Here is a 24,781-nt window from a genome sequence, read left to right on the forward strand (position 1 = left end):
GACGAGAGAAAGCGAAGTGCGGGACATAGTGGCAAACATTTGTCAACAAACTACATGCAGTTTGTGATCGACTTTGTCTTTTTTCTTCTAGTACAAAGAGGCACGGACTCCATCAACCAAAGGAAAATCTCCGCTGGGCCTATTGTGTTCACCTCTGAATCAAACTCCTGAATAAACTAATGTAAAAGTTCTGCAATCATCTCTTCACTCAATTTGTATCTAGTTACGTTTTTGAACCCTGCACATTGCATGTCATGCAATCAAGCAGCAACTTTTTTCTGTGGCACATGAACTTGGCAGATCAACAATGGGTTGTATACAGATGTGGTAAGAAGCAGCAAGACGACTTAGACAGACCATCTCCACAAGTTCTCTGATGTGCAGTGAGTCGGGTGTATAAAGGATAGCACAGGTGGTGAGGACACTGAAGAAATATTGTCCATATGAGAACCTTGACCACCCCTCTCCTCTACCTGCTGCAGGGACGGTAGAGCACGTTCTCAACAGACTGCTTCAGCAGAACATTGCTGACTACGGTTGGGTGCCACATTGGGGGTGCCGGGTTGCACCGGTTCCTACACAACCGGTGCCACCCGGTTTCGAACATAACGCACATTTCGGGCTTCCTTTTCGATTGCCTGAGCGATTGAGAAACTTATTTTGAACTTCTCTGGTGACTCTGCCCCCACTGTCAGCAGGTTCGATAGCCGATCATATTTAACTTTGAAGCGGAGGCATCGCCGTGTTTGTCTGCGTGAGCACATCAGCGGTCAGGCTGAGCGATGGAGAGACCGGTCCCTGAAAAGTGTGAGCCGATGGGGACCACGAGCAACGCTGAACTCAGATTAGCAACGTGACATTGATTGCAAGTCTTGCATTCGCCAAATAAATGGCACCAATGCCAATAGCTGCTTGTTTGAGTAGTGGCGTTTTGCTTTTATTTTATTGTCTTTTTGCACTTTCTCCTTTTTCTTTTCTTTCATCGTTTGTCTTAGTTACAGTGGGACATCTGGACCATAACCATTTCTTTTGAAACTTTACTGTGGCTTTGTTCCTTGTAGTATCGGAGAGCCATGCTAAACAATAGCAGGGACAAATGTCGTCTGCTCGCGATGCTCAGCTGATCCGGCATGTGCAGGCCGCAGCTGCCTGGAGACAGACCTGTGATCCCGCTGGAGCTCACATGCAGAAGGGTCAAGGGACTGCAGATCGGGTGTCACAGCGGAGGGGCTAAAAATGAGGAGATACAAACCCACCAAATTCGCACCGTACCCGTCGATCATAATCGAGGCGAACGGAGGTCTTTGGCGAATAAGGCGGGATGAGCTCGCTGGTAATGACTCGAGGGATCTTCTGAGAGCAGCAGCCTCTTGTGTTTTACTGAGGCGTGGCTGCCGCGCGGACTATCCGGATCTGGCAACGCCCGCAAGGCCTTGCTCAAAACTGTTCAGGAACTGTCGGGCTGACAGAGAGGCTACACTGAGCGGTAAGAAGAGGCGGGGCGCGTGGATTTCGGGTCGCTGTTTATGTGAATGAGCGGTGGTGCCATCCGGACCCGCCAATAATGCGTGAAGGAGCGCTTCTGTAGCTTCCGAACATTGAACTGCTTTGGCACGTGGGGATCGCCCGTACTATTTGCCGAGAGTTCACATCGCCATTGTGGTTGCCCGTGGTATCGCGTAAGCCACCATCAGCTGGCGCTGAGGAAGCTGTGGACACCATCCACCCGCACTGTGTCTGCACTGCTGAATCAACAGCCTGGAAAGGCGTTCATGGCTATCACTGGTGACTTTAACCACACCACATTGGATAAAAGCTCTGCCAACCTTCCATCAATAAACTGCCCAACAAGGAACAATAAAACTCTGGACTTGTTACAAGTGTGCTAATACAAAGGATGCATACAGATGCCACTGCCCTTCCCCTCGGCAGGTCTGATCATGACCTGGTCCGGCTGACACCTGGGCAAGTATGTTCCTTCTGGTGAAAGAGGCTGCCGGTGACCACCAGGACTGTGGGAGGAGGTGGTCTCTGGAGGCTGGCGGCTCTGCAGGACTGCTTCCGAAAGTCAACGGACTGGGATGTATTTGTGTGGACCGCATGGGAGGACATCAACAGTATGACCGACTGCATCACGGAGCAGATACATCAAGTTCTGTGAACACACCACCATCCCATCACGGACTAGCAATGCTGCTTCCCAACAACAAGCAACCCTGGATCACCAGGGACCTGAAGGTGCTTTTAACAAAGAAGAAAGCTGCTTTCAGGTCTGCAGAGACGAAGGATGAGCTGAGGAGAGCCCAGCACAACCTAAAGGGTGAAGCTCAGGGAGGGCAAGGACTCCTACAGGAGGGCTGGAGGCCAAACTCCAGCTGAACAACACTAAGGAGGTGTGGTCTGGGATGAAGCAGATAACTGGCTTCAAGGTGGGAGGTAGACAGCCAGGGGCTCCCCCTGGAGGAGGAGCCAACGAGCTGAAACTGTTTTTTCAATAGGTTCAGTTCACAGCCCTCTCTCCTGTCTCCTCCACATCACACCTCCCAAACACTGCCTCCTTCTGTCCCCCTGTGGAGCTGCACATTCACGAGCCCTCATCATCAATGGGCTCTTCCTCCCTCCCCCCTCTCTCTGTGATGTCTGACCAGGTGTGAAGACAGCTGGGGAAGCTACACCAGCGCAAGGCGTGAAGGTCCTGATGCGTCAGCCCCAGGGTCCTAAGACCTGCGCCACCCATGTCTGGTGTCCTGCAAGCGCCTTCTTCAACCTCAGCCTGAGGCTGGGGAAGTCAGTGCTGTGGAAGGCGTGGAGTGCCTGGTCCCTGTCCCAAAGAAGTCAACACCATCTGGCCTCAACGACTACCGACCGGTCGCCCTCACCTCCCATGTGATGAAGGTGCTGGAGAGGCTGGTCTTGGCCCACCTCGGCGGCGCAGGTGAAATCTTCAGCTGGACCCTCTGCAATTTGCCCCACCAGCCTCATGGACATGTGGGACGGACGCCATCCATATCTACCTGCTGCAGCAGAGCTCAGTCGCACCTGGATGGAACCGTGTCTACTGTGAGAGTCACTTTCTTTGACTTCTCCAGTGCATTTAACACCATCCAGCCACTGCTGCTGGTGAGAAAGCTGCTGGTGGTCGTGTGGATCGTCCACCATCTCCTGGATCACTGACTACCTCACAGGCAGACCACAGTTTGTCAGAATGGGCCGTGTGCTGTCTGGAGGTCAGTGATGTTGGAGTCCCACAGGAACTGTTCTGTCTCCCTTCCTCTTCACCCTGTACACCAAAGTGACTTCCAGTACAACACGGAGTCATGCCATCTGGCAGAAGTACTCTGATGACTCTGCAGTGGTCGGAGTAGTATTAGGGATGGACGGGAGGAGGTACAGGGCAGTGGTGAGTGACTTTGTAAAGAGTGGGCGATGAGAACTACCTCCGGCTGAGCGTGGCCAAGACCAGAGATGATGGTGGACTTCCAGGAGTAGGAAAGGCGACAGCTCCTCCACCTCTGAGTGTCCTGGGAGTGGGCGTGGACATGGTGGAGGAGTACAAGTACCTGGGCGTCTCCATCGACAAGCAGCGACTGACCTGGAAGGCCAACATCAACGCTGTGTACAAGAAGGGGATGAGTCGACTCTTTTTCCTGAGAAAGCTTCGATCCTCCACCGTGTGCAGCAAGATGCTGGTGTTATTCTACCAGTCGGTAGAGGCCAGTGTGCTGCACTAAGCCATTGTCTGCCGGGGGAGCAGCATCGGGAACCCGGTGAGCACCAGCCGTACTCAACAAACTTGGTTGGGAAGGCTGGCTCCATCGCCGGCTGCCAGCTGGAACTCCTGGAACAGGTGGTGGAGAGGAGGGCGTTGAAGAAACTTGTGTCCATATTGGACAACCCGGACCACTCTCCACCACTCCTACAGGGACAGAGGAGGACTTTCTCCAGGCGTCTCCTCACCGCCTCCCGCTGCCACAAGGACAGATACAGGAGAACATTCCTGCCCGGCGGCTATGAGGCTCTATAAACAGATCACCTCTTGCCAGTTCACTTAGGTGCAATAACTACAACAATAACTGAATACTTACACTATGTTGATCTCGCAATTTTCTTCCTTTCTTCTACCACATCTCATTTGTTTGGCACTACACACACACACATTTCATTTCATTTGCTCTGCTCTCATAGCCACACACACTTTGCTTTTTGCACTCTGTCTATATTTAATATTTTTTTGTATTTGATTTGTCGAGTGTTGTTGTGTGTTGTGTATGCATATGTGTTATTATATGTTACTATATATTTTGTTTTGTATTTTACTTTTATTTTGCTTGTATACTTATATCTTTCATCCCTGTTTCTTATATTTTGTGTTTGTTTTTATTCTTGTGTGTTGCTGCTACTGTCCACGACGACAATTTCCCTCAGGGATTAATAAAGTATATATCTATCTATCTATCATCTAAAAGTAGGCCAACAAATAATAAATTAGAGCCATTATAACCATGTTTAACCTGGCTCGTAGCTGGTAGCTAGCTACGAGTTTGACAGTCTGTCAGTGCGGCCATGATAACGGCTTGTACAGGTAATATGGCCGAAGAAGTTTTTAATGTCCTCATTGTGTTTCTTTTTTAAAGTATCGGTTCAGGCACCGGTATCGTTTTAAAAGTACCCGTTTAGCACCGGTATTGGAAAAAACAAACGATCCAATTGTTCTAGGCCAGGGGTCCCCACACTTTTTCCTTTGAGAGCCACATAACGTTTCCACTTGTCTGCTGGAGGGCCAGCCGGGGAGTTGATACTAACCCTGCATTTAAATGCGGGCGAATGAAGCGTCGCGCTCTGATCATGCTTTAATGAAATGCTCGATACTAAAATATGCTAAATCACATCGTTTTTAACGCCACGGTACTTTCAGAAAGTTAGTATCATTATACCTACCGTGCAGCGTGACAGCAGCAGATGTAGCGGACTAACATTCAACCTAACCCTAACTTCCCAAAGCAGCTGTGGACATCCTGAGCGCTGATTGGCTGGGAGACAGCGACTGCGTCCCATCAAAGACATGTTTTATTCGCTAAGAACACCGCTTCACATTTTCTCCGAAGGTCGTCACTGCAATCTCAACGGCGGCGGACACAGGTGAAAATAATAATAAATCGGAAAGCGTCTAAGGTATTGTTCAGGGCGGGTCCAAATGTGAGTAAGGGGCCGGGCGGATCTGCCCGCGGGCCGTAGTTTGGGACCACTGTTCTGGGCCATGCGGCTCTTACGTTCATATCGAAGTTTGTGGGTTTTTTTTTTTATGTTGGTGTTCGCCTCCGCGTGAGTTCAAGGCGGTATTTTTCGTCAAAGCGCGCAGAGTAAGCGAGATGAAATTAAACCATGACGTACGCTGACCCAATAAACGCAGAAACTCCACAGCCGAATGTCGAGAGGGACCGTTCTACCTGGAGGGGTTCGCGGACGTTAATTCGCTGAAGATCGTTAGGTGTGTTGCTTGAAGGTCTGTTTCCTGAAACTCGTGAAATCAAAGCATCGACCTGTTCTGACTGACCCATGTGAAAGAATTGCTTCGTGTGTAACAACATAGAATCAGAAAGCCATATTGAAGAGGATTGTTCAAGGTAAAGAATGCGGAAGTCCCACTCAGCAACACACATGCATAGTAAAGAAAAAACGCTTATTGGTAAAATATTATATTAATGTTTGTGGTTGGATTGAACTGAGTGTGTGTGTGTGTGTGTGTGACTGTGTTTGTGTGTGTGTGTCGGTATTAATAGCATCTATGTTTCTCTTCTGGCTTAACACAGTAAAATGTGTCTCCTAGTCTCTACAGATCTGGTTGGCCACCCCTGTTCTAGGCTGATACTGCTCTTCTCAGAAAAACCCATTGTTACCCATTGCTTCCAAATTGGCCCAGCTGGAAGCAGTGAGTCTGTCCTACCTGTGCAAGATAAAATGTATTGTATTGTTTGCTGCCTCAACATATAGAGGAAAGTGTGTTATATGTGCATTGTTTATATTAAGGCAAAGATGACTTAAAGTGCACACACATCTCATCCCAGATATGAGTTACAAGGATGCCAGACGGTGAAAGACATAGCGACCTTTGAACTGCAGAAAACCATACCTTAAATGTAGCTAACCGCATCGCTATCTAACGAACGTGTTAGCTCAACCCCTTCACCATGAACTGTTCTTATCAATCTCTTTCATCTCACTTCTCCCCACTCCAAACTCTGTTGGATTTTTATGATCTTCATCGACTGCAATACTGTTATCACACACACGTGTAACTCAATTTCAATTCTCACCCAACACTCTTTTCTCTACTTAAAAATGCTCTTACATATACTTGCTCTATTAGCATTGCTTTGTTTTTAGGTTCTTCATTATTAATATAGTGTAAACAAGTTTCCATCCTCAGGACTTTTGCCATTTCCGTCTCCGATCTTTTATGTCACTTCCTAGTCAGGCTATCGAGCTAAGAACGACATGCTCATGCTTTCCTTTCTGAATTTAAGGTTTACTTTAAATTCCCCTCATCACCCTTCCAGTAAACCACTCTATTTCCTTTTATCAGAACAGTTTTCTCCCCAAACTTCTCTTCATTTGTTGACTTCCTTCAAACCTTCACTCCCTTTGCTGTCCTCTCCTTTTGTCCTCCTCTCCCAATAGAGACTGAGTCCACCCACAGGATGGAAGATCACCTGTTACAGGTCCTTTTTGAAACAGCTGGTGATGTCTCACATGTGTATTAGCAATTAACATGATGTATAAAACAGCTGGCCCGATGTATCTGCAAGCAGTCAGTCACTTCTCTTCAGAGTTGGGGTCTGTTATCAGTGTGCTGGGTGTTTCAGTGCCAAAAGCGCTGCTAGTGATTGGATTCCTCTAGTTCTTTTGTTTGGCTGCTCTCAGACTGCAAGATGTGGAGACTTGGGAACATGAGTTACTCTACTTTCTGTGTTTAATGACTGCTTGCTGCAATACTTAATGTCTCTAAATGATGTGTTTTACGTGAAGGTTGTTATGGAACTTGATGGCTGCAGTAATCCTCTTGGCTCAAGCAAGGCCAATGAGCCGTCTGAGAGGTTTATTTACCATCAAGTAAAGCCTGACTTTAAACTAAATGACATTACCACTGTTTCCCAGAAAATGTGTTGCTCCTCACAAGTTTCCTTTTCTTTTCACAGGCAGGCTTCTTGCATTGGCTTGCATTCGAACTAGTTCGGGCTAGTGGATCTAATGAAGGCCTGTCATTGGACAAGGCCCTAGCAGTGGGGCATGAGCTTGAGGTGGAGGCCATCCCGAGTAAGTATGCAGTCTGCTAATAAGCATGGTTGGTTAACACTAGGAGAGAGGTGTCCTGTCATGCTCGTCTTTATTTCCCCCCCAGATGGCACCCAGCACATTGTGTTAACACCCAACTTGGCTGCTCAGTATTGGCTACAGCATGGGAGTCCGACCCGTGGGGTAACACCAGAATCTACTCTCTCGTCTCTGCTGGGCTGCTACGTGGACAATAAGGTGTGTTTGAGTTTACATTGTTGAGTTACATTTTAATGCACTATGAGTTGCCTGCTGAGAAACATGTTTGCACATTTGTTGCATTAATGACCTTAGAATATGGGGAATTGCACCCGGATCAAAAAAACTCGCCATGGTTCGGATCGTTTCCTCGGACCAGTCAGGGATCGGATCATTTTTCGGATCAGCAAAAAAAAAAAAATAGACAAGACAAATAAACACATGTTTTTGTCTTTTTGTTTATTAACACTTTAAATTATTCAATTGAAATATATAAAATCAACTTAAAGTGTACCAATTAACATCTTCTTTTTTCAACATAATCAATGAAAAACAACTTAAAGTGCAAACATAAAGGCATATCTCCTTCCTTTAAACATGGACCAATGACCATTAATAAAAACAAATTAAAGAAGAGTGCAACATAAGAAGGCACATCATCTTCCTTGAAACAAAACAGAGCATTATTATCAAGAAGAATTAAAGAAAGAAACAAAGCATACATGAGCTTATAATTTTAAATTCTTTCAAAAGACAAGGTGTCTACATTTGTCTGGGGAGAGTGTGGACCTCTTTGCAGTCACTATGTCCCTGCTGTTGAGAACACTCTCTCGGAAGGAACTGAAGAGCCTGGCTGTGAGATAGCATCTTGCCATCTTAGCAATATGAGGGTATTTAAACTCATTGCTTTTCCACCATGTCAGTGGATCACCATCCACTGTGCGCTGGCTGCCAGGTAGAATGCCACCTCCTCTTTTGATGTCAGCAGGAGTCTTGCTGTCCATGTCTTTAACTAGCAAAGGTCTCTCAAAAAAAAGCTCTGCCAGCGCCATGAACTCTTTTGTGGAGATGTGTCAAGTTTGCTCCTGTTGGCTCTGCAGCTTTCGAATTCCTGCAGAAAAGAATAGGTCATTAATTAAACCTATTATTTATTTTCATGTTTCATAAACATAAAAAATGCAAGTAATAACATTAAATAGATACTTATTATTACTGAAAATAAAATGTATGAAGATTTCAGAGAATTGATCATTTAAAATAATGTTTTTCCTTTACCTCATCCACAGTCTTCAGTGGCCAGACTGTTTTCACAATCTCAGTGGTGAGGTCACTGTATGTCCTCTGGCGATGGGTCAGGGTCTATGTGAGACAGGGACTTAAACCTTGGATCCAGGGCAGTAGATCTGTGGAGGTAGTCCTGCTAGTAAGTGAGGGGTGAGGTAATATCTGGGCTTCAGGTCCTCTCTAATGGCAGTCTTGACATCTTGAGTGATGGTGCTGTCTTCCACACTTGGAGCCATGGATTGTAGAATCACTTGTTTTCCAGCAGAAGGATCATTGACACAGATGGTAACGTTTAAGTGCCTAAAGCAGAGATGTAACAGTTTTAAGGGGTTTAAGCACCTGAGAGGACCTCCTCTGCCACTCTCACATCATCATCCAGAAAGGTTATGATGTCTTTGACATTTTCTTTAGGGTGCTTGTGAGGTCAATGCAAGGAGTATATAGCTGCCTGCTGCTCCAGATAACGACTCTAACATATCATAAGTGGAGTTCCACCTTGTTGGGACATCATGTATGAGCTTATGAGTGAGGCAGCTTTAGCATTTCTTGCCTTGTCTTAAGCACATGAGCAGCTTGTGCTTCTGTGGAAGTAGGAAACCACCTTCCTGATCCTCCCAAGGGAGGCGGTCCATCCTATTGACTGAGATTCCCTTCTGTGATGCCAAATTTACTACATGTGCAAAGCACCCTATCTATGGGCCCAGTCCTGCCTCATTCACTGCATTTATTTGATTTTTGGCATTATCAGTTGTGACTGGGATATTAGTGAGTGGGCCTCTTTATCTTCCATTCCTCCACTGCTTGTCAGTGTCGCGGAGTGACTGCCCTGTGTGACTTCCGTGAGGGGCGTGTCTGCAGCACCGGACTTCATCATCCCAGTCTCACTGTGATGAAGTGGCCCGGTTATTGTGCATAGCTCACACGTTCCCACTCGGACGTCCACCCACCCTGTTGTGAGTGCAACAGAGGTGCTACAACCAACTCATCCACCACCTTTTTCTTCTGCTCATACAGACCTGGCACAATATTATCGCTGAAGTGGGTGCGCCGACGGGGATAATAAATAGCATTGGCTTTCGACACGCATTCAGCATAAAGTTTGAATCCTTGTTTTGTACAAACAGGAATATGGCCTCATGTCAGCACCATATAAACAGACCCGATAGCGTTTGTGATTGCGTTAGCCGGTCTGATTGTGGAGGAAGGGAAACGCTTAAATGCCGCTGGTGAACGCTATCGGTTTCCTCCGATCAGTGAAACACCGGGGTGATGTCGCTGTAAATGCGTGGCCAAACTGGCCATGCTCGATGTGTTTCCACTGTTGTATGACTTTCTTGTGCCACAGTGCCTACACACCGTCACGGTTTTATCCACCAACCTCTTTCCTTCTGAATTCATTTGACAGGGAAGCCAAATGCTCCCAAACAGGGATTTCCATAATGGGCGTTCTAGTTCTGTTCCTCCGCTCGCCATGAATACGCTTGTGTTGCAGGTTTTTTTCTTTATGTTATTCAATCCTATGTCAGCCCAATGCGTGTTGCGACGGCTGTGTGTGGACTGAGCATGCGCACAATAATTTTCTTCATAAATCAATCCATGGCGGATCATGCGCGTGCCGAACGAAATAGATGATCGAGCCGGATCACCGGATCAATGATGCATCCGTTGCACCCCTACCAAGAATCTTAACTTTTACGGGCATTTATTTTTAGCTTATCAGTATTGTATGTGTTTCATACAGCTGCGTGCATCTAAACGGCCAATGTTTGACCTCATATATTTTAGCCACTATAAAATAATAAAGATGTTTCCCCAATTGGAAACACTAATTGGAGCCATTTTGATTAAAAATTACAGGATTTTAAGCTCTTGACTCTCCTAAAGCCAAATTCTTGTTTCATGCATTTCATTTGTGACGATCAAACCTTTAATGTTGGCTTAAGGCTCGGTTATGCGACCCCAGTGGATCAGGCGTGGTTACCCATGATGTGAGCCAGACTTGCAGCTACACTAGCTGGGCCTCCTAGAGAGATTCTCTGTGACAGGAACTACATGGAAGTAGGTCACTTAATATTGATTAAGCTCGACTGACTTGTTTCTAACAATCTATTAAGCCACCATTTCTTTGTGTCCCACCACATTGCTACTCCTGAAGCTAAGGGCAGACTCGAGATATTAAAGAGATCAACGTCATTCCTGATGTATGTGTATACATTCCTGTTACAGTGGGCTTGCTCTTCAACCTGCACTCTTTTATCTCATTCAACAGGACATTATTAATTCTCCCCTTGCCTATAGGCCTCTGGGGCAGCACATGGTATCTGGAAGTTGACATTTTACACCCCAGAACCAGTATCAATGGTTCTGAGGGAGGCTGAACAAGCAGTTATGGTGCCATGGTGACCTCAACCCGTCTAGTTGTCGATCGCCCTACAATACAGCAGAGACCACTTCAGAAGAGGTAAGCAACACACAAAGTGGTTTGCATTAAAGTTGGCCATAGAAGCGCAATAATAAACCAACATCTCTTAGGTGGATGGAGTCTCCATGGAAGTTTTCAGGGTGAGCCTACTACAAGGCACCACATGGTCTGGGTGTGGTGGACTTGGCAGCTGCTTGTCCCACAGGCAAGTCTCGAGCAATCTGTGTGGACATGGTTTTCTTAAGTCTGTCATATGGAGGAGTCAACAGTTGGGTTATCATAAACAGGTGGCGTCCTCTTCACCAACAACGTAATCTCTTGGCACGTACCTCGCCGTATGACACCACTGGTAGATGGCAGCTTTGAAATCCGAAATGCACATGGGCATTAACGGAGGAGGCTGGATGGATCTCAGATGGCTGCACGAGGGTACACGCTGTCCGCCACAGATTTCCACATCATCATTGAGATCCCAGTGGGCTCGCCTGATGGTCACTACAAGGTTGGGAAGTCCTCTAGCTTAGAAATGCATGGTCACTTTTCTTTGCATATTTTATTAAATGTCATGAATACTTGCAGAGCCTTGCCTCAGATTACCACTACCACGTTTCCTACATTGTGGAGCCCATGCTCGAGGTACTATGGAGGACCACTGTCAGCCGAGATGATACCAGATACAAGGTTTTGTTCCCCATTACCACCCCTCTTATTCTTCACGCTCCCCACGTCCAAGAAAGTAAGTCGTTATCTGGTAGATGACAGAACTTCAGGCTAATAAAGGAAGGTTTATAGCCTTTGTCCTATTCCTCAGATACTGTCCCAGAGGCCCGAGTGTTCAGCGTTGTCTTGGGGCCCCTTCTTCATGATGTGGTGCTGAGGAACATCACCTTCTTCACCAGTGTGCTCACTGTTGAAGAGAGCAATGCCAGAGGTTTTACCGTCCAGGAGCATCGCCACGCCAATGGAACCAAGAGCATCTCTGTTTTAGTGCCCTTTGATGCAGATATTGTCCTGAAAGATGCAAGTGAAATTAAATGCTAAATGTCAATGGTGCCAGCTCTCTTGGTTTCAGTGACATAACTGAGTTTTTTACATCTGCAGAATCCTGAACCCTTGATTACAACTTACTTCCTCTCTCTGATCTTTGGGTTTATCATTCTTCCTGAAGAAACTCCATTTGCCCACCCAGTCGAGTTGCAGGTATCTCTGCAAGATGTTGGTGAGATTGAACTTTCTACCGCATCTAGCTCACAATTGCATCGCATGGGGAGAAATTTAACAACTGAAAGCTGTGATATGGATGCCAAATGACCAAAAACCTTGGATGTCTCCTTTTTAAATATGAAATTACACAACCTTGTATAGTTTTAGCTAAAGATAGTCCAATGGTCAACCTTGTGTCTGCTTTTAGAGCTACCCACCATCACTGGCACATGTGACCAGAACCAGTTTGACATCAGCGTGAAATATGGAGTCAAGGTAACAATTTCAAGGCAATGGTTGGACAACAACAGCTGACAACTGAGATGTCTCAATACCAGTTCCAAGAAAACGGCACACACTTCAGCGTCAGTCTTCCATACAATGCCAAGGATGCGACCTTCGAGGTATGTTTCACTGTAACCTCTCACCTTGAAGCTTCTGCATTGGATAACGTCCTCTTTGTCTTCCAGCTGATAACCTCAGATTCACTAAGAGCCCACGTTGACTTCTTTCTGCTTCATGCCCGTAACACTGGGTGCTCGCTGATCTCTTCTTGTCCTGCAACTTTCCTTAACAACAACCGGTAAGACTTAAACATGTTGAGGGTTTCTGCTGATGGGACTATAGGACGTGTTCTTCACCCTTACTACCTCTACTTGCAGAGTGCTACCCCAATGGAGCGATGACCGCCACGGCTGTGAAGGTGGCTTCTGTGACCAATATGGTCCCAAGTAGGCTGACCCTAATGGACCAGTCTTGCAAACCGCATTCAGTGGTGATCGCTTTGCATATTTCTCTTTCAATGTTGCGTCATGTGGAACCACAAGAACAGTAAGTGTTGGTTCACCTTAAATATCCACACTATTGTTAAATGCTAATGTCCTTTTGTCCTCAGTTCTTTGACCACTACATGCTGTATGAAAATGAGATTGCCTTGCCTTACAACAAAGGACCATCACCAGTTGGTCCTCAGTACAGGTAGAGGGACTCGTCCAATCTTTTAATCGAATATACTTTCTAGTGAGGTCCACCTCAGTGTATTTCCTTTTCTCCAAGACAAACCATTTCCTGCTACTATGTGGTCAACGAGACTCGGACTGTTGGCTTCAGCTCAAAACCAAGACTCTATGAACCCACCGCGGAGATCGGCTCAGGACAGCTGATGGTTCAAATGAGGCTAGCCCAGGGTAAAGTTGACTTTATCAAACCTTGTTTTTGCAAGACGGTACCCAGTCAGGACAATGCCTCTTTCTAATGGGACTCTTCTCCTCCAGATTCATCGTACACGCTCTTCTACCAAGCAGAAGATTATCCAGTTGTAAAATATCTGAGGCAGCCTCTTTATTTTGAGGTAGAGCTGGTTGAGGCTACTGACCCAAATTTGGAGCTCATCTTGGAGAACTGTTGGGCTACACTTGATGAAGACCGGACATCTCTGCCTAGCTGGGATATCATTGTAGACAGGTAATGAGTAGCATAAAGCTAGGTAAGGTCTTATAACTTGTGATAAATCAAATATGTTGTCAATCCTCCCAGCTGTGCAAATCCTGATGACAGCTATGTGACAGTTTTCCATCCTGTTGTGAGAGATACCAGTGTTTTGAGTCCCATCCCACATCAAACGCTTCTATGAAGATGTTCACCTTACTAAAGATGAGGCTGTTCTGAAGAGCGAGGTAGCGTATGAGCAGTGTGCATTGTCCACATCTCATAGTAGCCCTGTGTAATAAACCCTTCTGTCCGTCTACAGATCTTTGTCCACTGCGATGCGAGATTTGTGACTCGCATCGGCGAGCAGATGGTTCATGCAGAGGCCAGTGTGTTGAACCTGCACACCAGACGAACTACAGGCGAGAGAAAACGGGGTACGGGACATATGGGAAACATTTGTCAACAAACTACATGCAGTTGGTGATCGACTTTGTCTTTTTTTTCTTCTAGTACAAAGAGGAACGGACTCCATCAACCAAAGGCAGATCTCCTCTGGGCCTATTGTGTTAACCTCTGGTCAAACTCCTGAATAAACTAATTTAAAAGTTCTGCAATCATCTTTTCACTCAATTTGTATCTAGTTTGTTTGAACCCATTCATAAACTTTCATTGTTATGCAGATGATACTCAACTATATCTATCGATAAAACCAGAGGAGATGACCTGCAACTTCTTGATGTTAAACTCAGACAAAACCGAAGTAATTTTAATCGGCCCTGAGCACCTCAGAGATCAATTATCTGATGTGGTTTCTGTAGATGGCATTGCCCTGGCATCCAACACCACTGTAAAGAATCTTGGCATTATCTTTGATCGGGACTTGTCCTTTAACTCCCACGTAAAGCAAATCACAAGGACTGCATTTTTTCATCTACGTAATATTTCAAAAATCAGGCACCTTGTCTCAAAAAGATGCAGAAAAATTGGTTCACGCGTTTGTTACTTCGAGACTGGATTACTGCAACTCCTTATTATCAGGCTGCTCTAAAAAGTCTCTTAGGTCCCTCCAGTTGATCCAGAATGCTGCAGCTCGTGTTCTCACTAAAACTAAGAAAAGATCACATCACTCCTGCACTAGCTGCTCTGCACTGGCTACCCATAAAATCAAGAATCACTTTTAAAATTCTTCTCTTAACCTACAAAGCCTTGATTGGTGATGCACCATCATATCTTAAGGAGCTTGTAGTACCATATTGCACTAGAGCTGCGCTCACTAAATGCGGGACTACTTGTAGTTCCTAGAGTCTTAAAAAGTAGAATGGGAGCCAGAGCCTTTAGTTATCAAGCTCCTCTTTTATGGAACCAGCTTCCACCTTCAGTCCGGGAGGCAGACAGTCACCTCATTTAAGAGTCGACTGAAGACTTTCCTCTTTGACAGAGCTTATAGTTGGGGCTGAATCAGGTTTGCCCTGGTCCAGCCCCTTGATATGCTGCTATAGGCTTATAGCTGCCGGGGACGTTAGGATGCACTGGTACCTATCTCCTCTTTTTTCTCTCCTTAAGGATGAATTTTCATCTCCATCACACGTTACTAACAATGCTTTCTCCCCGGAGTCCTTTTGACTTCACGTCTCATGGGGTCATCGGACCCTATGAGACGGCATAGATCCTATCTGCCTGATGGATCATCGAGGTCTGGGTCGTGGAATTCCTGCTCCTGACTACGCCACTGTCCTGTTGAGACTCCGCCCACTCCTCCTCCCCACCGCCATCTGCCTGATGGATCGTGGAGGTCTCCATCGTGGAATATGCCTACTATGAACTATTCATACACTCTGTCACATTCATTGAATGTATTTAAACTCTAAATCTGTCCTTCTGTACACATTACATCTATTGTTCTGTCCATCCTGGAGAGGGATCCTCCTCTGTTGCTCTCCTGAAGGTTTCTTCCCTTTTTTCCCCCGTGAAGGGTTATTTGGGAGTTCTTCCTGGTCTGTTGCGAGGTTTTGGGGCAGGGATGTCTGTGTACAGATTGTAAAGCACTCTGAGACAAATTTGTGAAATTGGGCTATACAAATAAACTGAATTGAACCCTGCGTTGCATGTCATGCATTCAGGGCAGCAACTTTTACTGTGGCACATGAGGCAGATCAACAATGGGATGTATACCGATGTGGTAGAAGCAGCAAGACGACCACTTTAGACGGACCATCTCCACAAGTTCTCTGATGTGCAGTGGTCGGGTGTATAAAAGATGGCACAGGTGGTGAGGACACTGAAGAAAGTATTGTCCATATGAGAACCTTGACCACCCTCTCCTCTAGCTGCTGCAGGGACAGTAGAGCACATTCTCAACAGACTGCTTCAGCAGAACATTCCTGACTAGGGTTGGGTGCCACATTGCGGGTGCCGGGTTGCACCGGTTCCTACACAACCAGTGCCACCTGGACGAAACCCAACGCACATTTCGGTGCTTCCTTTTGGTGCCTGAGCTGATTGAATTGAGAAACTTCTCTGGTGACTCCGCCCTGTCAGCAGGTTATGATAGCCGTCATTTAACTTTGAAAGCGGAGGCATGCGCGTGTTTGTCTGCGTGAGCACATCAGCGGTCAGGCTGAGCGCGATGGAGAGACCGGTCCCCCTGAAAACATGTAGACTGATGGTGACAAGAGCAGCCTGAACTCAGATTAGTACTGTGATGTTCATTGCTAGTCTTGCATTCATAAAAATAGGCCAACAAATAATAAATTAGAGCCATTATAACCATGTTTAAGCTGGCTCGTGGCTGGTAAATAAGCGCTGCTAGCTACGAGTTTGACAGTCTGATATCCGTTTGTCAGTGCGGCCATGATAACGGCTTTTACAGGTAATATGGCCGAAGAGGTTTTTAATGTCATTGTGTTCCTTTTCTTTATTAAAGTATCGGTTCAGGCACCGGTATCGTTTTAAAAGTACCCGTTTAGCAAAAAAACGCAAAACGATCTAATTGTTCTAGGCCATGCGACTCTTACGTTCATATTGAAGTTTGTGGGGTTTTTTTATGTGGGTTTTCGCTCCGCATGAGTTCAAGAGGGTATTTTCGTCAAACGCGCATGTGGGCGAGATGAAAATAAACTCGCGGCACGCGGGCCAAACGCATGAAAATACCACAGCGAATGTCGAGCGGGCCGTTGTACGGAGGGTTTCGCAGACGTTAATTCACTGAAGATCGTGCGTGTTCGAGTCTGTTTCCTGAAACACGTGAAATCAAAGCATCGACCTGTTCTGACTGACCCATGTGAAAGAAATGCTTCCTGTGGCAACAACAGAATCAAGCTATATTGAAGAGGATCGTTCAAGGCAAAGAATGCAGGAAGTCCCACTAAGCAACATGCATAATAAAAGAAAAACGCGATTGTAAAATATTATATTATTGTTTGTGGACTTGGTTGAACTGAGTGTGTGTGTGTCTGTGTTTTTGTGTCTGTGTGCGTGTGCGCGCATCATGTGGCTCTTCGCGGTAACACAGTAAAAAATGTGTCTCTTACGGCGTTTCTCAATTCAAAGTACACTGAGTACAGACTTGTGTTCTTTTGGAGTCTGGTCTTGGGAGTCCAGACTCCGAGAGGACGGGAGAACGGGAGGACGGTCTTTCTGCGATTGGAACAGCAGCTGACTTGATGACTTCACCACATCAGCTGTTCTTGCTCCTGAGTTTACTCTAATTATTCACTGTAAATTATTTTTTACAGTCAAAAAAATCGACAACCCTGCTTTTTTCATTGTTCTTTAAATATAATTATTTTATTTTGAATTATGTATGTGGATATATATATATATGTGTGTGTGTGTATATAATATATATATATTTATACACACAATTAAAAATAAAATAATCATACACATATAATTGTATTAAAATTGTGTACAAAATAAAAACATATATTTATTTTGTTTATACATATTCATATATATGTATACAGGACTGTCTCAGAAAATTAGAATATTGTGATAAAGTTCTTTATTTTCTGTAATGCAATTAAAAAAACAAAAATGTCATGCATTCTGGATTCATTACAAATCAACTGAAATATTGCAAGCCTTTTATTCTTTGGCTGTAGTGATTATGCTGCTTATGGCTACAGAAAACTCTAAAATCCTATCTCATAAAATTTGAATATTTCCTCAGACCAAGTAAAAAAAAAAGATTTATAACAGCTGAGTGTTTGTCAAGGCTCAGGAAACCCTTGCAGGTGTTTCGAGTTAATTAGACAATTCAAGTGATTTGTTTAATACCCTACTAGTATACTTTTTCATGATATTCTAATATTTAGAGATAGGATATTTGAGTTTTCTTAAGCTGTAAACCATAATCAGCAATATTAAAAGAAAAAAGGCTTGCAATATTTCAGTTGATTGTAATGAATCCAGAATGCATGACATTTTGTTTTTTAGTGCATTACGAAAAATAAGAACTTCATCACAATATTCTAATTTTCTGAGACAATCCTGTATATAATAATGTTATATACATACATATATATATATATATATTTGTATGTATATAGTAGTGCTTGAAAATAACGCAGCAACGTTATGATTAAATTACAGGATTAATTAGTTGGTTTTTTTTACGCATTTAACGTATGCGCAGAGTGAACTTCCAAAATACCGATTCAATCTGAACTATTTCCCGCTCTGATGCAGACGGTCGTGCTGTTCATCGGTAATGATCCTTCCGCAGGTTCACCTACGGAAACCTTGTTCCGACTTTTACTTCCTCTAGATCAGGGGTGCTCAATACGTTGATCGCGGTGACCTACCAGTCGATCGCGGCGTCGTATTGGTAGATCGCATGACATTTTAAAAAATTGGCCCGCCCCCCTGAAATCTCCGCCCGCACGTCTTTGTTCTTTTATTAAACTAAACAGCCGTCTGTTGTTGATCGTGTCTACACAACAGCATGTCATTTCTGTCTCTACGTGTCGCGTTAACACTTCTCGGCTCTCCGTCTCGCGTGCCGCAGAGCTGTGTGCGCATCGGGATGAGCAAAAAGTCACCCCCCCGGAACCCAAAGACTTTGGTTCCCCGGACAATGCCCGGCGGGTCATGCGAATAATGCCACCGGATCGCTAGTTGGCATCGTTTATGGTCGGAACTACGACGGTATCTGATCGTCTTCGAACGTCCGACTTTCGTTCTTGATTAATGAAAACATTCTTGACCAATGCTTTAGCTTTACCGTCGAATCGCGCCGGTCCAAGAATGTCACCTCTAGCGGCACAATACGAATGTCCTCGCCGTCCATTTAATCATGGCCCCAGTTCATGAAGAAAACCCACAAAGTTAGTTTGCTTCAGCAGCTGCTAAAGGAAGAAGCTAGGAGGCCTTTAGATTGTATCATGGTGTTGTTAATGGTTGACAAAAAAAGAGAACAAATTTCTGTTTAAACATTCTGTTTAGGATGAAGATATATTAATGTTCCATATGGAAGAGAACTGCTAAATAACTGCTGAGTTGCAGCACCATTGTTTTGTTTTTTATGAATAAAAAAATAATGTATAAATGTATATATCCGTCTTTTGTCATAAATCTTTATGTTCTCACAAAAATATACCGAGAATATCGGTAATATGTGATTAATCATGATTAATCCACAGAAACCTGTGATTAACCTGATTAAAATTTGTAATCGTTTCACAGCCCTAATATATAGTTATATTACACATGTAATTGCAAACAATTCGGTCAAAAGTAAAAATACACCATGAGTTCAACGTTAAAATGTAATTAAAATATAAAGTTATGAATTAAGTCATTGAATGTATTTTAACTCTAAATCTGTCCTTCTGTACATATGACATCTATTCTTCTGTCCATCCTGGAGAGGGATCCTCCTCTGTTGCTCTCCTGAAGGTTTCTCCCCTTTTTTCCCCTGAAGGGTTATTTGGGAGTTTTTCCTGATCCGATGTGAGGTTTTGGGGCAGGGATGTCTATGTGTACAGATTGTAAAGCACTCCGAGATAAATTTGTAATTTGTGAAATTGGGCTATACAAATAAACTGAATTGAATTGAATTGTTTTATATTAGGCAAAGATGACTTAAAGCGCACACACATCTCACTCCCAGATATGAGTTACAAGGATGCCAGACGTAGATAGACATAGCGACCTTTGAACTGCAGAAAACCATACCTTAAATGTAGATAACCGCTATCTAACGTAATGTTAGCCCAACCCCTTCACCATGAACTGTTCTTATCAATCTCGTGCCCGGCTTCAGGACTGTTCGGGCGGACAGAGACGCTATACAGAGCGGTAAGAAGAGGGGGGGCGGGATCGCTGTTTATGTGAATGAACGGTGGTGCCATCCGGACCATGTGTGCGTGAAGGAGCGCTTCTGTAGCCTGAACATAGAACTGCTGGCCGTGGGGATGCGCCCTTATTTGCCGAGGGAGTTCCGTCCGCCATTGTGGTTGTGTATTGTGCGTGCCACCATCAGCTGACGCTGTGGAAGCTGTGGACACCATCCACTCCACTGTGTCTGCTCTGCTGAATCAACAGCCTGGAGCATTCATGGCTATCACTGGTGACTTTAACCACACCACATTGGATAAAGCTCTGCCAACCTTCCATCAATACATAGACTGCCCAACAAGGACAATAAAACTCTGGACTTGCTGTATGCTAATACTAGCGCATACAGTGCCACTGCCCCCCTCGGCAGGTCTGATCATGACCTGGTCCGGCTGACACCCAGGTATGTTCCTCTGGTGAAGAGGCTGCCGGTGACCACCAGGACTGTGAGGAGGTGGTCTCTGGAGGTTAACGACGCTCTGGGACTGCTTGAGTCAACGGACGGGATGCTGTGTGGACGCATGGGAGGACATCAACAGGATGACCGACTGCATCACGGAATACATCAAGTTCTGTGAACACACCACCATCCCATCACGGACTGTGCTGCTTCCCAACAACAAGCCCTGGATCACCAGGGACCTGAAGGTGCTTCTTAACAAGAAAGCTGCTTTCAGGTCTGGAGACAGGGATGAGCTGAGAGAGTCCAGCCAACCTGAAGGTGAAGCTCAGGAGGCAAGGACTCCTACAGGAGGAAGCTGGAGGCCAAACTCCAGCTGAACAACACAAGGGAGGTGTGGTCTGGGATGAAGCAGATAACTGGCTTCAAGGTGGGAGGGAGACAGCCAGGGGGCTCCCTGGAGAGGGCCAACGAGCTGAACTGTTTCTTCAATAGGTTCAGTTCACAGCCCTCTCCTGTCTCCTCCACACATCACACCTCCTAAACACCTCCCCCTCTGTCCCCCCTGCTGAGCTGCACATCCACTATTGTCCCTGTGCCCAAGAATGCTTCTCCAGCATGTATGAATGACTACCGACCGATGGCCCTCACCTCGGTGGTCATGAAATGCTTTGAGAGGCTGATAAAGGACTACATCTGCGCCTTCCTCCCTTCCTCCATGGACCCGCTGCAGTTTGCTTATCGCCCAAACAGATCCACGGATGATGCTGTCTCCCAGGTACTGCACACCACACTCTCATCTGGACAGCCAGAGGGGGCTATGTGAGACTGCTGTTCATTGATTATAGTTCAGCTTTCAACACCATAGTCCCTCCAGACTGGCCGCAAGCTGATTGAGCTGGGACTGAACACCCCCTGTGTGCTTGGATCCTGGACTTCCTGACCGCCAGGCCACAGGTGGTCAGGGTGGGCAGACACACCTCAAACCCCTCACCCTGAACACAGGATCCCCAGGGTTGCGTCCTCAGCCCCTACTGTACTCCTGTACACACATGACTGTGTGGCCAGGTTCAGCTCAACACCATCATCAAGTTTGCGGATGACACAGTGGTGGTGGGCCTGATCTCCGACAACGACGAGAAGGCCTACCTGGAGGAAGTTGCTGATCTGTCACTCTGGTGCCAGGACAACAGCCTCATCATGAATGTCACCAAACTAAGGAGCTGATTGTGGACTTTAGGAGGTACAACAACAGAGGACGTACTCACCACTGGGGATTAACGGGACTACTGTGGAGAGGGTGAGCGGTATAAATACCTGGAGTCCACATCACCGAGGATCTGACATGGTCAGCGAACACAGACACTCTGGTGAGAAAGGCAAAGGCAGCTCTACCACCTCAGGCAGCTGAGGAAATTTAAAGTTTCCCAGAGGATCCTTCAGTCCTTCTACTTGGAGCTGTAGGCGTCCTGACAGGAAGCATCACAGCCTGGTTTGGCAACTGCTCCGCTCAGGACAGGAAGCCTCTGTAGAGACTAGTGCGTTGGGCTCAACGCACTTTTGGATCTACACTCCCCACTCTCCAGGACTTGTACACCAAGAGGTGGAGTATCAGACCCGGCAGGATCATGAAGGATCCTCCACCCCAACAACAGACTGTTTCAGCTGCTGCGGTCAGGCAGGCGCCTCCGTAGTCACGCTGCAGAACAGAGAGACTGAGACGGAGTTTCTTTCCTCAGGCCATCAGGACTGTGAACCCGACCTCACCAGGACCCCCATAGACCCACACAACTGCCCCTCTTAGCACACACACACACACACACACTTACTGTAAATATTGTGTTGTTTTTATTGTAAATAGTGTGTACTTGTTGCCCTTGCACATTCCTGCTGAGCATTGCCACTTTATTTCACTGCACACCTGTGTGTGTATGTGACAAATAAAACATCTTGAATCTTGAATCTTGAATCTTGAATCCACCGAGCCTCGATAACAATGGGCTCCTCCACCCTCCCCTCTCTCTGTGACGACTGACCAGGTGATAATACAGCTGGAGACACTACCGCAGCGCAGAGCTGAAGGTCCTGATGGCATCAGCCCCAGGGTCCTACAGAGCTGCGCCACCCAGCTGGCTGGTGTCCTGCGCCTCTTCAACCTCAGCCTGAGGCTGGGGAAGTCCGTGCTGTGGAAGACGTCGTGCCTGGTCCCTGTCCCAAAGAAGTCAACACCATCTGGCCTCAATGACTTCCACCGTCGCCTCACCTCCCATGTGATGAAGGTGCTGGAGAGGCTGGTCTTGGCCCACCTCCGCCAGGTGAAATCGTCGTTGGACCCTCTGCAATTTGCTTCCCAGCCTCATGTGGGAGTGGACGACGCCATCATCTACCTGCTGCAACGAGCTCAGTCGCACCTGGATGGAACCGGTGTCTCTGTGAGAGTCACTTTCTTTGACTTCTCCAGTGCATTTAACACCATCCTGCCACTGCTGCTGAGTGAGAAGCTGCGGTGGTCGGTGGACGCGTCCACCATCTCCTGGATCACTGACTACCTCACAGGCAGACCACAGTTTGTCAGAATGGGGCGTGTGCTGTCTGGAACGGTGGTCAGTGATGTTGGAGCCCCACAGGGAACTGTTCTGTCTCCCTTCCTCTTCACCCTGTACACTAGTGACTTCCAGTACAACACGGAGTCATGCCATCTGCAGAAGTACTCTGATGACTCTGCAGTGGTCGGTGTATTAGGGATGGACGGGAGGAGGAGTACAGGGCAGTGGTGAGTGACTTTGTAAAGTGGGCCGATGAGAACCACCTGCGGCTGAACGTGGCCAAGACCAGAGAGATGGTGGTGGACTTCAGGAGGAAGGCGACTGCTCCCCTCTGAGTGTCCTGGGAGGGGACGTGGACATGGTGGAGGAGTACAAGTACCTGGGCGCCTCCATCGACAGCCGACTGAACTGGAAGGCCAACATCAACGCTGTGTACAAGAAGGGGATGAGGCGACTCTTTTCCTGAGAAAGCTTCGATCCTTCAACGTGTGCAGCAAGATGCTGGAGTTATTCTACCAGTCGGTTGTCGCCAGTGTGCTGCACTTTGCCATTGTCTGCTGGGGGAGCAGCATCGGAGCCAGTGACACCAGCCGTCTCAACAAACTGGTTGGGAAGGCTGGCTCCATCATCGGCTGCCAGCTGGAGCACCTGGAACAGGTGGTGGAGAGGAGGACGTTGAAGAAACTTGTGTCCATATTGGACAACCCGGACCACCCTCTCCACCACCTCCTACAGGGACAGAGGAGGACTTTCTCCAGACGTCTCCTCACGCTCCGCTGCCACAAGGACAGATACAGGAGAACATTCCTGCCGGCGGCTATGAGGCTCTATAACAGATCACCTCTTGCCAGATCATAGTGCAATAACTACAACAATAACTGAATACTTACACTATGTTGATCTGCACTTCACACATCTCATTTGTTTGCACTACACACATACACACACATTTCATTTCATTTGCTCTGCACTCATACACACACTTTGCTTTTTGCACTCTGTCTATATTTAATATTTTTTGTATTTGATCTGTCAGTGTTGTTGTGTGTTGTGTATGCATGTGTGTTGTATATTTACATATATATTTTGTTTTGTATTTTACTTTTATTTTACTTGTATACTTCTATATCTTTCATCCCTGTTTCTTATATTTTGTGTTTTGTTTTTATTCTTGTGTGTTGCTGCTACTGTCACGACAAATTTCCCCTTGGGGATTAATAAAGTATATATCTATCTATCTATCTATCTATCTTCATCTCACTTCTCCCCCACTCAAACTCTGTTGGATTTTTTAGAGATCTTCATCGACTGCAATACCTGTTATCACACACCGTGTAACTCAATTCTCACCCAACACTCTTTTCTCACTTAAAATCCTCTTACATCTACTTTCTATTAGCATTGCTTTGTTTTTCGGTTCTTCCGTATTAATATAGTGTAAACAAGTTTCCATCCCTCAGGACTTTTGCCATTTCCACGTCTCCGATCTTTTTTGTCACTTCCCTAGTCAGGGCTATCGAGCTAAGACCGACATGCTCATCTTCCTTTCTGAATTTAAGGGTTTATTTTAAATTCCCCCTCATCACCTTCCGGTAAACCACTCTATTTCCTTTATCAGGACAGTTTTCTCCCAAACTTCTCTTCATTTGTTGACTTCCCTTCAAACTTCACTCCCTTTGCTGTCCTCTCCCTTTTGTGTCCTCCTCTCCCAGAGAGACTGGAGTTCACCCACAGGATGGAAGATCACCTGTTACAGGTCCTTTTTGAAACAGCTGGTGATGTCTCACATGTGTATTGTAATTAACTGATGTATAAAACAGCTGGCGATGTCTCAGAAAGCAGTCA

Source organism: Pseudoliparis swirei, chromosome 18 (genome assembly GCF_029220125.1).
Source record: "Pseudoliparis swirei isolate HS2019 ecotype Mariana Trench chromosome 18, NWPU_hadal_v1, whole genome shotgun sequence".
In the NCBI taxonomy this organism is placed as follows: domain Eukaryota; kingdom Metazoa; phylum Chordata; class Actinopteri; order Perciformes; family Liparidae; genus Pseudoliparis; species Pseudoliparis swirei.